The 17776-nt window shown below is 38.9% G+C and overlaps 1 pseudogene; it reads left to right on the top strand.

Moving 5' to 3' along the window:
• Positions 1-15707: 15707 nt before the first annotated feature.
• Positions 15708-17066, top strand: LOC113625498 (SIN3-HDAC complex-associated factor pseudogene; annotated as a pseudogene).
• The last annotated feature ends 710 nt before the right edge of the window (positions 17067-17776 follow it).

Below are 17776 nucleotides of genomic sequence, written 5' to 3'. Positions count from 1 at the left end.
CTAGGAGGTGGGTCAAAAAGGATCTTGCTGTGATTTATGTCATAGAGGGTTCTGCCTATGTTTTCCTCTAAGAGTTTTATAGTGTCTGGCTTTACATTTAGGTCTTGAATCCATTTTGAGTTTATTTTTGTGTATGGTGTTAGGGAGTGTTCTAATTTTATTCTTTTACATGTAGCTGTCCAGTTTTCCCAACACCACTTATTGAAGAGGCTCTCTTTTCTCCATTGTATATTCTTGCCTCCTTTATCAAAAATAAGGTGACCGGGGCTTCCCTGGTGGTGCAGTGGTTGAGAGTCCACCTGCCGATGCAGGGGACACGGGTTCATGCCCCGGTCCGGGAAGATCCCACGTGCTGCGGAGAGGCTGGGCCCGTGAGCCACGGCCGCTGAGCCTGCGCGTCCGGAGCCTGTGCTCCGCGACGGGAGAGGCCACAACAGTGAGAGGCCCACCTACCGCAAAAAAAATAAATAAATAAGGTGACCATATGTGTGTGGGTTTATCTCTGGGCTTTCTATCTTGTTCCATTGATCTATATTTCTGTTTTTGTGCCAGTACCATACTGTCTTGGTTACTGTAGCTTTGTAGTATAGTCTGAAGTCAGGGAGCCTGATTCCTCCAGCTCCATTTTTCTTTCTCAAGATTGCTTTGGCTATTCAGGGTCTTTTGCGTTTCCATACAAATTGTGAAATTTTTTGTTGTAGTTCTGTGAAAAATACCATTGGTAGCTTGACAGAGGTTGCATTGAATCTGTAGATTGCTTTGGGTAGTAGAGTCATTTTCACAATGTCCATTCTTCCAATACAAGAACATGGTATCTCTATCCACCTGTTTGTATAATTTTTAATTTCTTTCATCAGTGTCTTATAGTTTTCATCATACAAGTCTCTTGTCTCCTTAGGTAGGTTTATTCCTAGGTATTTTATTCTTTTTGTTGCAGTGGTAAATGGGAGTGTTTCCTTAAATTCTCTTTCAGATTTTTCATGATTAGTGTATAGGAATGCCAGAGATTTCTGTGCATTAATTTTGTATCCTGCTACTTTACCAAATTCATTGATTAGCTCTAGTAGTTTTCTGGTAGCATCTTTAGGGTTCTCTATGTATAGCATCATGTCATCTGCAAACAGTGACAGCTTTACTTCTTCTTTTCTGATTAGGATTCCTTTTATTTCTGACTTTGAATTTTGATGACTCTCTCCAGAGACCAGAGGACATGTCTACCTTTCTCACCTCAGTGCATTTTAGTACAGAGTGGTGGATCTAACTGAGAAATGCTTGGGCCCCTGGTGATATTCTAATTTTATTTTTTTAATACCCTTCTTCCATCTGGGTTACAGATATTCTGGATTAGTTTGGAGAGTGCTGAGTGGGGAATTGGTCACGAGCCATCTCACTTGCACGTGGAACTACTGCTCCCCTTTCACACATAGTGCCCACTGAGGGGTCAGGCCCTGCCTGCCAGATTTGACTTGAGGCTTTTTCCTTTAAGGGCCCCACAGTCTTCTAATGAAGTCTGGCTCCTTCTCCCCACCTCCGTCCCTTTACTAGGTATATCTGCATATGTCCAACACCAATGGTGGGCAGGTTCCATGTGCTTTCCGATGACATTTTGGAGTTCCAGGGAAATCAGACGGGTAACCAAACCACTGTTTCTGTGTATACCACATATACTGTGATGGGTAAGAAGTTCCCTGAGCATTCTAGACCAAAGAAAGAGGTGTATATGCTTGAGAACTGCTCCATTTGCCATCCTAATTTAGCTCCAGTATAGCTAATATGCCCTGTGACATAAAATTAAATATCAGGTGCCCTCTGTCCTCAAGGAGCTTAGATACCTATTGGAGAGATAACACATGTGATCTTTCTGGCAGGTTTGTAGTGGGACTTGTGCGTGGCTGGATCTGTTTTGGTTAGCAAAGGCCATATTGGCTTGGCCACTTGATCTGCCATGTTAGCTGTTATGTGTTTCAGAGTTGGGAGGACAGTGAAATTGAGCTTAACTCACCTTCAGTTGGAAATGGAAGCCTGTTGCGAGAGTGGAGTCAGAACCCTGAAGAATTAATCAGAGCTACTAAGAAAAAAATAAAGGAGCTACTAAGTAGTAGAAAGAGAATTCCAGGGCATGCGTGACTGTCAAGATTCCAGCCATCCTTCGCTACATGTGGAAGTGTGAAGTAGTCCAAAATGGCTACAGTGGGTGCCAAATAAGTGCCTTTGGGGGCCAGAGGACTCTAGATAATTTGTCTCTAAAGCAATTTGATTCTAAATATTTTTGAACAGATGATCAACATGACAATTTCCTTAAAAATTTTTTTGTTGTTGAAATGAGTGTCACTAGTTACTTTTTTCCCCTCAAAGTTTGCTCTTTTTGGTGCACTATGAAATAAATCGTCCATATGGCTTGAAGCATTATTGATTTGTAAAATGGCTTTTTAATTTTAATTTTGCTTTTTAAAATTTTGAACTAATTGCTTAGCTATTTATTCCTTCCTTGGGCTATTTGTAATAGTTGAAAGCACAACCTAAATATCCATCAGTAGCAGGAAGTATAATGACTATTTAGAAGCATGGTTGGTGTGTGTGCAAATCCCATGTCTGGACATAGCGACAGTATGGCCTTGAACCTGAACTTGGCATCCTATTTTCACATTGGTAAACTGACATTCATCATCTCTACTTCACAGAATTATTGAAGATTAAAACAGACAATTAAAACTAAAAGCTCCCACAGTGCCCAGCACACAGTAACCTCTCATTCATTAAAAGGTAGCTTCTTTCATCATTCGTTTCTTCTATTACTTTTTCCTCCTTAAAATAAAGCAATGAATTAGTACTGCAGGAAGAAAACAAAAATAGTGTAAATATAAAGAATACAGTAATCCCACCCATTCAAAGATAACTGCTATTACTATCTTGCCAAATATTTTCCAATCCCTTTTATATGATTTCTATATATTCTTTCATATTACTGATTTTTTTTTGTAAAATGAAATCATACCATGTATGCACTGCATTATAACCTACTATAGTTAATTTAAGCAAACCACAATTGGATGGACATTTACGCTATTCAAAGTTTTTGCTGTATGGCAGTGCAAAACCAAAAAATGAATTATAAATTTAAAAAGCACTAATCATTCTAAAATTTGGCACAAATCCTTTAACACACACAAAGAGTAACAAAATAATGCACAATTGGCCAATACCTTAAACAAACCATTTGGTCATTTAAACTTCATTTTCACGTGGATCTGCTTTCTTTCCATTAGAATGTTCTTTAAAATATTTTGTTTAACGTTCTGGCTAAGTCATATGCTATCAGGGAAAACATGAAACTTTGGTGGCAGGAGGAGGTGAGGGCATGAAGGGCTTGTACGCCATGTTAAAGAACTTGACCATGGAGGATGAAGAACCTTTGAAGAGTTTTAAAGCGGAAGCTGAGGAAGGCCCATCCTTGCTTTAGACCATGCAAAACTGAGGCCTGGAAAGAGTTACTCAGGTATTGAAGTCGCCTTCAGATGAGGGTAAGGGCAGTGACTTAAACTGAAAATTCCAGTAGGTTGCTTTGAATCCTTTCTGGACAGGTTAAGTAAAATATAACTAAGTATCAACCAGTGGAAATGGGTCATATCTCTTTTGTACCCTGTTGAAACTTATAGAAATTCCTTTTTTTTGTTGTAAAATGTGTTACACCAACAAACTCTGAACACCTGTGGCCCACATTAGTATTCTAAAGATGAAGGAAAAAAATAAATTAGCTGTTACTCTATTTAAGAAGTGGACTGACTGCAAAAGGAAATGGTTAATGCCTCCTGGCTCCAAGGAAGCACTTTATCTCAGTGACATGTTGAAGAGTTGCTGTCCAAAGCAGACGCTTTCTCAGGCCGGGTCCTGCTTCTACTTCCATTGTGTCTGAAACAGGGAAACTGTGCAGAATGTTTCAGACTTGCATAGTGGTCTCGTAAGGTTCTTTTTAATTCCATCTCTGAAGTCTACCTATTTTTTAAAACGTGTCCAGATCTTTTAAAAATATGCCTCTCTGGTGACATGTCTGATTGACCGACATTTGGGCACAAGAAAATTGTCAGTAATGAGTGCTGTGAATACACACGCATACCTGATTCATCCACTGGGCTCAGCTTGGTACCAGTGCTTTTGTTTTACATTCATTAAAATTCCTATCAGGACACAAAATGCTGAACATCACCCAAAACAAAACCAAACAAAACCAACCAACCAAAAAAAGAAAAGAAAAAAAAAGCTTAGACGTAGATACAGCAATGTTGGTTGATGAAGAAACAAAACAAGCCATTTATATATTGCTTAGTCTTCTTTAGCTAATTGTAATTTTTATTTAATTTGAAGTTTTATGGCAGCTAAAAACCCCCCAATATTAGTTTTTGCTAATTCAATTTTGTTTTTCTCATGAAGATAATCTGAAAAAGAAAAAGAAAAAACTTTAATGGAAGCTGTTCAGTCTTTCACATCTCCTCTAAATAGTCAGTATACTGGAATATCCTGATTTTCATTTTAACTCAGATATTTTGGTCATTATACCTTCTAAGAATATAATTTTGCTGTATGCAAGTTTAAGAAGCATAGGGGTTAAAATAGGTATTTTTTTTTAGTGTAAATAAAATAAATCTCTACCAACCATATGTTACACAAACATGCAAAAAGTTTGGTCTTTATTTTTAAAATATAAATGCAAGTTCATTTCAATTTTAGGACATGCAGTTATATCCTAAGGGAAAAACCATAACAATTTCAGGATAGAATTGTCATTTGATATAAGATATTGCGTTTTATTTTTTATTGAATGCATAGCACCCGCTAGTTTTACATTATTGTGTAGTAGGGAATAAAGAGAGAATGAAAGGTCGTGGGTTAGGCATTTTTTAAAGATATTATGTTAAACTAGAGAATCAACCATTTTCAGTGAACGTGGCAGAGACTTCTGTTCATCTCATAGGCCTTGTTTTCACTGTCTCCTATGATAACAGAGAGTCTGATTTGGGGTTTGGCAAGCACACTGGAGGCAACACCACATTTTTCAATCTCCCTGACTAGGTGTGACCCTGTAACAAGTCCTGCATATGTTGGGCTCAACTTCTGAAACATTTCCTTCTTCTCCCCTCCCTCCTTCCTGCTGCTTGGACATGGGTGTGATGGCTGGCTATTCATCTTGAACTGTGGGGATAAGAAAGCATCCTCGCAGTGGTGATGTGGAAACTGGAAGCAACGTGTGCCCCAGACCTGACTATTGAATCACTGTGGAATCATCTAAACTACCTCAGTCCAGACTTTTATGCAAAAGGAAATGAAGATTCATCTTGTTTATGTTTCCTGTATTTAAGATCTCTATTAGGAGCTGACAAATATAAACCCTAATGGATACAGAATTGGATGCCTGAAAGTAGAGAGTTGGTCGTGACAAAGTCTAAATTGTAGATGCTGATGCCTCAGATAATGGAAGGTGAAAAGCTAAATTCTCTTGTTATGTTACAGCAGAATATTTGATGAAATGATGCCGATGGCATCTTAGAAAACAGGCCACAGGCTATGGTTCTAGCATTAGGGGAAATCGTAGGAAACATTCAAGATGTCTTATGTTTGTTACTTCTTGCTGCTTTAGGAGAGTCTACAAAAGAGGTGAACTCATTTGGGAGCTAATCAGTCTGGTAACAGACTACATCCTGCAATACAAGTTGACCAAGAGCCCAGTACTACTACATTAGTAAGTTAATACTAACTACGGATACGCGCTGCTGATTCTGTGCCAGGCACCACTGTAGTGCTTTATATGTCTTAAGTGACTTACTCTTCAAGCAACACAATGAAATAGATAACTGTTTTTAGCCCCATTTTGCAGATGAGAACCAAAGAGGTCAAGTAACTTGCCAGTTGCACATCTGATAAGTGAGGAACCTGGTTGGAACTAGGCAATTTGGGTCCAAAGTCCGTGTTCCTAACAGTCAGCAGTTTGGACCTTATAAGATTGAAAAAGCTAACTGCTTTTGTACCTCAGACTGGAGCAGTTTTAAGTAAAGGCTGCAAAGGTGCAGACTTCGCAAAAGATAAGATGGTGCCTCTGAGGCTTTCCCAAGCACCTGTAGTTAATCTTTCTCTGCCAGACAATGGGCAGCTCAGTGGCAAAGATCAGATGAAGAGTCTTGTCTCCCACCCTGGTTCTTTGTTTCAAATGGCTTTAAGAAAACCAGGCTGAAACATGAAAAAAGGGGGATGGGCAGAGAGCCCAGAGGCAATAAGTAAAAGACCTGTGTCTCTTCACTCTTAAAAACTCTGACTCTACAAGATATTTATCTGTCATTATTAGCACATAGAACTGACCAGAAGCAAATAAACTGGAAGTCCACTAGATTTTTGAGGAAATGATATTACCAGAAAAACCCAAATCCTGTTCAATCCCAAAAGCTTGGGACTGAAACCAACCATTTGACCTCCGAACCAGTACCAGTGAGGAGCAGGCTACAAAAGCCATACAGATTTTAAAAGGACACCCTCTCCGAGGCCCACCTCAGATGAGCCATGGAGAACAGTGATCAAGGAAGTCCACTCAAAGGCGCTTTCAGATGCAATAAACTGGGAACTTACCCTACTAACAAGAAGGGAGTCATCATTATTCCTGCCCAGCAAGATATGATCACTTCCAAGATGGTTCTGTTTCCCATTCTCCATTTCTAAATGGGAGTTTTTAATTGTGGATGCCACGTTTTTGGAGCACTGAGGTATATTTCTGTTGGGGGCAGATAACTGGGCTATGTGGAGCCATATATATATCTGTTAGAGATGAGATAACTGCCCATCAATGCAAATATCCAAGACCTGATGGACTTTGGAAATCTCTCCCTTGGAGACAGACTGAGAAGGAGGGGTTTCTGGAAAGAAAGGTGTATATGAATATCTGGGTGGCCAAAGTGGCAGGTGATAACCAATGTTATTTGTCCTGTAATATCTCTTCTGCCCTCCTATATAAAACTGAGATCATAATCAATTGGGATAAAAGACTTTAATTCCCTGCGTAAGTTGAAGCTAACTGTGACCATGTAACTGAGATGTGGCTAGTGGAAAGTGAGAGGAAATGATGCCTGCAATTTTTGAAACATGTTCTTCAGGGGAGTGGGTGTGTCCCTTCTCTTCCCCTTCATCAGTCCTCTTTCTTGAAACAGGGATAAAACGGCTGGAGATCCATTGTGGTAGTCTAGATGCTGTCTCTCCCCTCCTGTTCCCAAAAGAGATACACATCCTAGTCCCTGGAACCTGTGAATGTTACCTAATATTACAAACAAGAACTCTGTGGTTGTGATTAAATTAAAGATCTCGAGAAAGGGCAATCACATTGGATTATCCATGTGGGCTCTAAATGCAGTCATACACCCATCTTTATGAGAGAGACTGAGGGAGATTTGCCACAGAAAAAAGAGAAGACCGTGTGACTATAGTGGCAGAGATTAGAGTGGTGTGGCCACAAGCTAAGAAATGCCACGGCCACCAGAAGAGGCAAGGAATGGATTGTCCCCCAAGATGCCTCCAGAGAAAGCCTTCCTGGTTTGATCCCAGATTCCAGGCTTCGAGCCTCTATAACTGTGAGACCATAAATTTCTGTTGCTTTAAGCCACCAAGTTGGTGGTTACTTGTTACAGCATCCCCAGGAAATGAATCCATCCACCTTAGACCAGGAGAATGAGAACTACACTACGGGAAACGTGGAGTGGAAATTTGGAAGTCACTAAGTTCCCAAATAACTATGGAGCCACCAAAACAGCCCTGAGCTTCCTTTCTTCAGTTTTTACACTGAAGGTAAAGAAAGTAATAAAGAAAGTAATAAACATCTGTCTTCTTTCAATCACAATTATTTGGAGTTTCTGTTATAACTAGCCAATCCTGAAAACAACCGGGAATTATGTCATTTAACTCTCTACCTCCAAGCCAAAATATAACTAAGCCATAAATAAATAAATAAGTAAGTAAGTAAGTAAGTAAGTAAGTAAGTAAGTCTATCTACCCTAAGAATAAAATTCAGTATCACTTTTTTCGTATAGTCATAGGAAATAGGTAAGGAAAACCTTTTCGTCTGAGCTTGGTACCACTTATCTCCATGACTGGACTCAAGACTTGTGGAAATGATATTTTTAGTACAAAGACTTTATAAGTCAGAGAAATGGTTTCAGTGGTGTTAGAATAAGCATAATTGCATGCTTCATGGAAAACAGAAATCTTGGAGGTTCTTGGACACATTGAAACATGGTGGAAAATAAATCAGTCTTTACCAGAATTTTCCTCTGTTCGCTGGAGATGTTCTCATCAACTGTCCATCCTGTTTGTTTTTTACCAATAAACCTTGCTTCCATTTCAGAGCCAAGGTTGACCATCTGGAGCAAGTCCTGTGATCTCTAGAAGCCTCAATTTCCTTGTAGGTAAAAGTGGGACTACTTTGCAGGATTGCAGTAACCATTCAAGGAGATTAGGCTGTTGTAGAGTGCCTGCCACAATGTAAGAGTCTCATAATGGGAAACTAACATAGGCTGTTAAGGATGAGATAGGCCTGTTAAGGAACCAAGAAAAGAACTAATAGAGGTTTTGAGACCACTAATAGAAGGCAGTTTGGAAGGTCAAGTTGAAGTTGTGTAGTGATCCATTCCTACCAAAAGTTTGTTCCGTACAAAATTTTAGCTTACGTGAAGCTTTTCCCATATAACTTTTCAGTCACCATGAGAATTTTATTTCCATATGATGTGAACCATGGGACAGTTCTTTTCTTTTAACTGAAGTATAGTTGTTTACAATATTGTGTTAATTTCAGGTGTACTGCAAAGTGATTTGGTTATACATATATATGTATATATCTATACTCCTTTCTGATTCTTTTCCATTCTTTGTTGGTTATCTATCGTACGTAGCATCTGTTAACAGCATGCCTCTGGTAATCCCCTACTCCCAATTTATCCCATCCCCCCTTTCCCTTTGGTAACCATAAATTTGTTTTCTATGTCTGTGAGTCTGTTTCTGTTTTGTAAATAAGTTCATTTGTACTGTTTTTTAGATTCCACATATAAGTGATATCATATGATATTTGTCTTTCTCTGGGACAGTTCTTTTGAAAGTCGTTAGGAAAAGAGTAATTGGGGGCTGAAGAAAGACAAGAGAATGGAGTGAAAGGTGCAGGGAGGGGAGGTGTGAGCAATGCAGGTTCGGGTACAGTAGAGAAGGATTCAAGTGCTGGGTCTGCGGCAAGAAGAGTTGAAGCACAGATGGAGAGAGCTAAGCAAAGTAGTTTGTGGGGTGACATTGCTGTAGGAAGTACTAAGCTCTCCAGCCCTTTCTGCTGGGGTTAATTTTGAGAACTGTCTACTCAGAGAGCTGCAGATTACTGAAAAGTTGTGGGGTTTTTTCATCTCAACCACCTAAATTATTCTGTGGGTCTGGGACTATTGTCAGATTCATGTGACTATCAACAGCTCTGGGTCAAAAAATCAGAAAGTCATTAACTCTTAAAATCAATTAAAGACCAGAAAGGTCAGATAGAAAACCATCATAGTTGAGTTTTTACTCCTTGTCAGTTATTGTGCTCAGTGCATGAATATGCTTGTCTCATTTAAGCCATACAAAACTCCTGCATCACTACTTCCTATTTTATGAGAAAAGTGAAGTAAATTTCTCACCCAAGATCTAATACTTAATAATATTGACATACTAGGGATTCTAATTTATTGGTGTGTTAACATTAAAATCCACAGTCTTTCCATGATGTCATGCTGTCAACCAAGTTTACTACTGGTACCGTTTTTCCTTACTCATAAATTCTGGCTTTCCCCTACCTGGTGTTTTCTTCATAGATGAAGGATAATATAAATACTTTAACTATGATAACTTTCCATAAATATGAAGATAATTATGAAGCTTCTGCTCAATACATCTCCTCCTCTATACCATAACATTTCTCCTGAGAATCTATTTAAGACCCTTCTGACTTTCTTTTCTTCTACAAATGACATTTTACAGTGATATCACTTTTGTAAAATTATGGTGACTCCAACTGGTATAAGATTTCAGTAAGTGCCAAGGGTAATGCTAGATAAAGTTCTGTGCAGATCAGGAATCACTGTAATCTCTTTCACTTTGACATGTCAAAGATGTTCCCATAAACAGTTCCAGAATAAACAGTAAAGCAACTTCTGTATAACCCAAGAGGAGAAGAAACCGTGGCACATTTCCAGTAGTTCCAGACTGTGTAGAGGAGAGGGGATTGACTTTAGATTAGAAATGCTTTAATGGAGCTTTGAGCGCTGATTGAACTTATTTCTGGACTCCAAGAAATGTCTTTATATCAGGGCAATGTGTTTATTATTGAATTTGTATAATATGTCCCAGAGCCCCAAGAAGTAAATGGAGGCATTACCAATGTAAATAAATAGATAGCCTTAAGCGGTGATGCTTTGGGAAAGGATACCCAATGCAGATGTAGATTTGCTGGAAGGAAAGTACGGTGCGTATCAGTGTCAGTTATCCCCAAGTCAACTTGTTGCTATGGCAGAGGAGTATATGCTGTCAAGGATTGTCTAATCAATAATTGTCTTCACTGAGGAAGGCGAATTCCCAGGTTCTCATCTTAACATCTAGTTTCCAATGAGAGGTAAGGACACCAAATGATTTGGGGAAGGCAAATAAACAGATTGCTTACTAGCAGAGGGAGAAGACCAGCTTGCATCCAAAGGGGACAATGTAGTAGATGTGCTATAGGAACAAAGCCTTCCTCTGGCTGGGGGTTGGTGCACAAACATTGGATTGTTGCTGGGACTGGCAGCAGAGGGTGTTGTGTTCTCTGCCAACACGTGTCCTGTTCCTTTGATAATGGTGTCCAGAATTCTTGATGAATAGTTGGGTAAATTTCCTAGGTTTCTGGGTAGAGACTCATATCAATAGAACTGTGACACCCTTGAAAGATAATACTGGCTTTACTTAACAGAGGTGTCAGTGACAGGTTGTTACATAACCTTACATTTAAAAAAAAATGAGCCAGATCAAATACCACAAAACTATATTTGACATACCAGCTAATGATTTTCTTTTAATTAAACTCTCCTTAAAATTATAGCAATTCAATATGTGAAATGGGTTTGAACCAGGTAGTTATACTAAGCTCGCCCTGGTTTTAAACCTGCCAGACTGTCTTCAGTTGTGTCACTGGGCCTGATACACAAACACAGAGTAAAATTCTAAAACACTTTTGGTAATGGAAGAAGTGGGGATCTCAGAGTCAAACACCAATATCACGTTGAAAGGTTAGTAATACCTATTCTGACTCAATACAACAAAATGAAAAGGAGGATTGCTTTCAGTTAAATTAGTTGAGTTAAACTTATATATCTCCAATCTATCTGCGCAATTTGGAGTGGAACTTCTACTCACAGCATGTACTGATCATGAACCACAATGTCTGATGTGCAACTTGTACGCGTAACATAAAAATTTAAATCCGTTTCATTTTTCAGCTTCTCTTATTAGGGTGGGGGGCTAGTCAGTTTGGGTTACCCCACTTTTCCAGGGTCGCATCTGTGTTCCAGGGACTTTAGAGGGGTACAAGACTGGCCTCTGCTAAGTTTCCATCATCGCATCTGGGCCTCAGTCATCGGCCCACGTGGTAGTCTCTGAGACGTCTCTTGTTCCCATGCTCAAGTCTCCTTCAGAAGTGGCATTCTCTATGCTTCTTCCAAGCCTGGCCAAGGGAACCACACTTTCTGCTGCTTCTGTGCTGAGGCATAGGAATTGTCTTTTCCTTATGGTCCCATCTGCCTACACCAAACACACTGCTGTCCCCTATCTTCTTGAGACCCAACCTCGGAGGCAGGGAATGGAGGTGGAGGAAGTACATGTCTCTCTGAGACCCCAAGGTTATCTCTGTTCAACCTGCTTCCTCCCGTCCATCCTGTCTCCTTTCTCATCCAAATGAATCATTTTCTGTAGCAGGGGAGAGATCAACTGTCTTATAATATTCCTCACATTTGTTTTGTCCTTGCACAGAGTCCTGACTGTTGCTCAAGCGCTGGGTTTCTCAACTGGTGCACTATTGACTTTGGGGGCTGGATATTTTGTTGGGGGGTGTGGAGAGCTGTTCTGTTCACTGTAGGATGCTCAGCAGCGTCCCTGGCCTCTACTCACGAGATGCCAGTAGCACCTGCAATTGTGGAAACTGAGAATCCTCTCCAGACCTTGCCAAATGGCCCTGGTGCATTTGCCCTTTATGGAGAACTACTGCCTTAGGGGCATAGACTTTTGGAAACAAAAGCCATTAAGATTCCCTGGAGACGATCCACATCGAAGAGGAGTGCTGGTAGAAGGGGCACCCAAAGAGATGTGGGAAATTGGGAATTCGTATTTTAAATTTTTTGTATACGCTCTACTTGACATGCAGGAAAAGGAGACAGGAAAGTTAGGATAGCTACACACAAACACTTCCATACTGAACATAGATACTTAAATGTTAGAAGAGTTTCATCTTTGTATTTTTTATGAAGTAATTGTTTTCTCCTTATCAGCACTGCTCTCATTTTCTAAAGGAAACTTAATATCATTGATGCAAACTGATACAAATAAAATAGATTTCAGAAGCATGGACATTAAAGTTGTACATGATTGGTTGTTCAAAATTTTTATTCTTCTAAAATTTATAAATTTCTTCTAATAAAGGTTAATAAACAGAATGTTGTATAGAACATCATCACAGCACCTTCTTAAATAGAAAAAAATGTCCACTATATATTGACATGTATGTAGAGCATTAACTATACTTCACCTCTTGAGAAAGACCTAAAGCAAAAGTACTAAATTATAAAGAATTCGATTTCTAAGATACTTTAAATTTCTGAACTTAAGGGAAAGCAAGTCACTTACCTTGTATTTCCCCATGACTGATCTATGATGGGCCAAATGGAAATGTCAAAGGCTGTTGACAGAACAAGAATAATGAGCATACATTTATGGCTTTTGTCAATAGCCCCAGAGATCAATTGCCGCATTGACCAAGGCCAAGTATTTCTTCCAAAGGGTGAATCTTGAAAAAAGTGGTTTCCAGATGCAGTTCATATCCAGGTATTGCATTGGTCTTTTGGACACCCTTTCTGTCACCTTTCCGCAGGCAAAGGAAATTTGAAAACCTACCAAAATCAACAAGCTTGCTTTCTTCCAGGCAGTGTTTAGTAAGCAATGGATTGATAGATGTTTTCATTCTTGTGGTCAGTGAAGAGTTTGGGAAACAGTGGGGCAGTTACTTAGGATGTTTGCACTGAACACTTAGACCCTCTCCCCCTAATAGTTTGATCATAAGGAAAGAACATAAACCATTTAATGTGGAGCAAACTTCTTCCATTTGAGGGTGACAGTCTTTAAATCGGCCACGTCTTTGATGTTGTGCTTAGGCTGGGAAGATTTCAAGTGTACTGGCATATAGTTATCCTAATGTGACAATTGTTTTACTTTGAAATTATTTTCCTCAAACACAGTACTGAAATCTGAGCTCCAAAGATGAAAATTGGAACCACAAGCTCTTCTGTGTATAATACTCGATTCTCTAACACCAACTAAATTGCTTTATGTATCTTGAGGTTTTATTTTATTAAATTCTTAAAAATCTATATTCTTAAAAATTCTTAAAATCCATACTCATTTTTTCATAAATAAATATGAAAATATTTATATAATTGAAAATTAACTAAATTAAATGTTCGGAAATGCATAAAGAGAAAATGTCTCTCATCAGCAAACATGAAAAAGATTCAGTTCATTAGTAAACAATGAAATGCAAATAAAAACAAAACAAGACATAATTTTTTCTTATCAAATTGGCAGAGATAAAAAAATTTCAGAGTGCTCAATACTGGACATAGAGTATTGCTAGTGAGAAAGAGAAAAAAGGTGTTATAGCCTCTTTGGGAAATAGTTTGACAATATGTAGAAAGGGTCTTTTAAATGACCAAGGCTGAGACAAGTAATTCTAAACTTGGGAATCTATCCAAAAAAAATCATCTTAAATACAGAGAGAGTTTTATGTACAAATGTACTCATTGTAGTACTATTTACAATAGGGAAAAAAAGGGGGGGGAACAAAGTGTTTTGACAATAAAGGAAATTTAAATAAATTGTAATACTTTATGAATGTGTACTGACATTAAATATGCTAATGAAATATTTGAATAATGGTAAACACTCGTTATAATATTTAGAAAAAGAAACACTGTAAAAATTATGTGTCAGTTTTGTATCGAAATTATGTAAAAGTGATGCTTAGAAAAAAGGCTAAAATACAGCCAGATATTAAAACTTGTATTTGTAGGGTGAGAATATGGGTAAACATTTTAAAATTTTAGTTTTAAATTTTCCAAAAAATTTCCCAAAATGCTGTATTCATCTTTTTATTCTTTTATACTTGGAATAAAATAAATTTTATTTAAAAAAATGTATATACATTTTAAAACTTAAAATTACTCTGCAATACTAATCTTCACACACATAGTTCATGAACTATGTTTTTCTTCCAAATGAAAACCTATAGAATCAAAACATTAGAAAACGACCATAAGCTCATATCCTAGTCCCCCTTTTTTCAGTTAGTCCAGCTTCAGCTGTCTTTGGTAAAATTGATTATCCTTTTTTAAATATTGATAAACGTCAGGTCTCACAGCTTGTTCCAATTCTTATGAATTATTAGTCAGTTTTATTTCCAGGACATCATGTATCCAATTTCTCTGTTAGAGTTGCATGCTATTCTCTAAAACTACCAAAAAACTAATTTTTGGTTATGGCTTGTCTTTCTTTCCTTATTTGCTTCCTAGTAGAATACCTATGTTCTAGCTTGAATTTTAAGACGCTCCCATTCCTTTGTTTGGTAAACAAAAAAGAATCATCACACCTGTAGGCCTTCCTTCTTTGCTCTTCTAATGTTATAAGTATACTGGGTGGTCGGCATGAGGGTAACAGAGCTGGTGTTATACTAGCTGTCTTCAGCCATCAGTTATCACAAGATTCCTGGACTATACTATGGAAGAATTTCTAGGTCTTATGGGGTGTGTGTGTGCGTGTGTGTGTGTGTGTGTGTGTGTGTGTGTGTGTGTGTGTGTGATGGGATATCAAAGGAGAAGTGGAAAATACAAAAAAAACAAAAAAATAGTTTAACTTCAAGAATCTTAAATAGTATTTCAGTGGTTTTCTATGTGTGGTTCTGAACCAATAGCCTAACTTGTTTAGAATGAAATTCTCAGGCACCTCTGTGGACCTACTTGAATCAGCAGCTGGGCTTTTGTTTAGGCCCTCCCGGTGATGCACACTCAAATCTGAGAACCGCTGCCTAAGAAGAGGGCCGGGCGCAGGGGAGGGAGGCGGTGGCGAGGGACGCGCTTCCCTCCGTCCACCCCGCCCCGCCCCGCCGGGCAGCTCTCCACCGGAACTTTCCCTCGGACCCCAGATGCTGCGTTTACCCACCGAGCCGCCGGGGAGCGGTTCTCTTTGCTGCCTGGGTGCCTCTGTCTCGGTCGTCGCGTGCCCAGGGGTCCATCCAGTGGCATTTTGAGTTTTGAAAGGTATTTTTGAATATAAGAAACACTTTACTACCCAGAAGGAATCTAGAAAGTGGAGTTGGGGAAGTTATTACATTGGAGGAACTATTGGTGTCCTTCAAAGCATACTAAGACTATTGCCCAGAAGAAAAGATGTTTGGTTTTCGCAAGCCAAAGGTGTACCGAAGTATAGAGGGCTGCTACATTTGCCTCGCTAAATCCTCCAGTTCTCGATTCACTGACAGTTAACGCTATGAAAAGGACTTACAGAGCTGTTTTGGGTTTTTGGGTTACATGAGACTCGTTCAGGAGACATCTGTAATGCCAGTGTCCTGCTTGTGAAAAGATGGAAGAAATTGCCAGCAGGATCAAAACAAAAAACAAAAAAACTGAAATCATGTGGTAGATGCAAGGGCAGGACCCAGTCTAAAGACTACACTGAAACCAAAGGAAGTGAAAACTCTATCTGGAAACAAGATAAAAAGCAACCAGATCAGTCAACTGCAGAAGGAATTTAAATGTCACAATTCTGGTGCTCACAGTACCACCTTAGGTGCCTCTCCAGCTCAGTCTCCTCGTTACAGTCACCAGTCAGATACAGAGATGGCTTCTGGCTCTAATAGAACGTCCGTGTTTTCCTTTTTAGATCTCACATACTAGAAAAGACAGAAAATACGCTGTGGCACTAGCTATAAAGGCCGTTTTGGGGAAGTCCTTGTTGACATACATCTATTCAAGCCTCGCTGCAGCAATAAGAATGCAGCTGCTGGGAAGCCGCTGGAGAAGGGGCCAGAGCCTCTGCCCATCTCCACTCAGGAGTGGTGACTGAGGCTGATGTAGAAGGGGAACAAAAAACGATTTAAATTTTGGAAAACAAAGCAACAAAATGACCCTCCTATTTTTAACTTGGATACCTACTGTTCTGCCAAAGGAAGATTCCTAGAGTAGTTTTGAGTGTGTTGTTTTTCCTCCAGTTCCACAAACTCTGAAGCCAGTATCTAGCTTACTAAAAGAAAAAACGAAGTGTACTTAATATTTAAGGTGCTGAGTATTTCATGGGAAAGCTGAATGCTGCTGTAAGATGCTCTTTAAGTCTTTTTAAAAAATCCCCTTCTAATGAATGAAATTAGGGGAATTTCAGGGGACAGAGATGGGATTTGTTGTATGATAAATGTATGTAGTTTTAATCTTTCTATATTGAGAAGCAGTGGTTGGGGCATTTTTTAAGATGGCTGGCTACACTTGTTTTCCTTCTTTATAATAAATTTGTCATAACTCAGTAAACACAGACTTGCCCCTAGTTGTTAATAACTGTGAAATATTAAGGGGTTGCCAAGGTTCTGATGATTCAGACCTGTACTACTGAATAGTAAGCAGGACAGACTAAGGTCTCTGTGTGAATATCTTGAAGGAGTAATTTCGAAATGTACAGAGCTAACTTGACTGCATATGTTGTGTCCTGTGTCACCTCCCTCGATACTGGTATTTGATAAAGTTTTTAATTTCTATGATACTTCTAAAGCAGAATCAAAGTTCCTCTCAGGGAACTGTCAAGTCTTTAGGATAAGCAATCATGTATGAATAGTACCAAAGCATTAGCACTTGGTAGGGAACGCACTGTATTAAAAATGTTAAATTATCTGAAAAAGAAAATGCGCACGTCTTCAGGATGGCTCATGAAAAAAACGAAGGTTAATGCTTCTTGAGGCACATCTCTTAGAGGGCTTGCAAGTGTGTAAATAATTTATGTTACATGACTGGTGACTTCATTGAAAATCTGCACAATTCAGTTGTAGCTCTAGATTCCTTCGGTTGACCTTTGTGAAGGTTTTATTTGTGTAGAATGGTTGTTTGACTTGTGTTAACCTATTAGGGTTTGGGGCTTTTGTTTTTGTTTTCATTCTATATTAAAGTAAAATTCAGCTAAAAGAAAAGAGTTGTATGTTAATGCTGAGTGGGTTGCTTTTGGTTTGGTTTCTTTTAGTCAGGCTTTCTGAACATTGAGGTGTTAGATGATACATCCTAAACCTGGAGCTCTTCAATTCTAAAACCTTCATTGAAAGCCTTTTACTTGAACCCGCCCCCCCCCAAAAAAAACAAAAAAAAGAAGGCCAGAGAGAACATCAAATAATATGCAAACTAATTTTGTACAGTACACTTCACATAGAGTTGAAGTTAGCCCAGGCACTTTTGGGAAATGATTGTTGTTG

Source organism: Aethalodelphis obliquidens, unplaced genomic scaffold, assembly GCF_003676395.1.
Source record: "Aethalodelphis obliquidens isolate GAN/ISIS:26980383/991018 unplaced genomic scaffold, ASM367639v1 scaffold15, whole genome shotgun sequence".
NCBI classification, from domain to species: Eukaryota; Metazoa; Chordata; class Mammalia; order Artiodactyla; family Delphinidae; genus Aethalodelphis; species Aethalodelphis obliquidens.
This window is presented reverse-complemented; position numbering and strand designations above follow the sequence as displayed.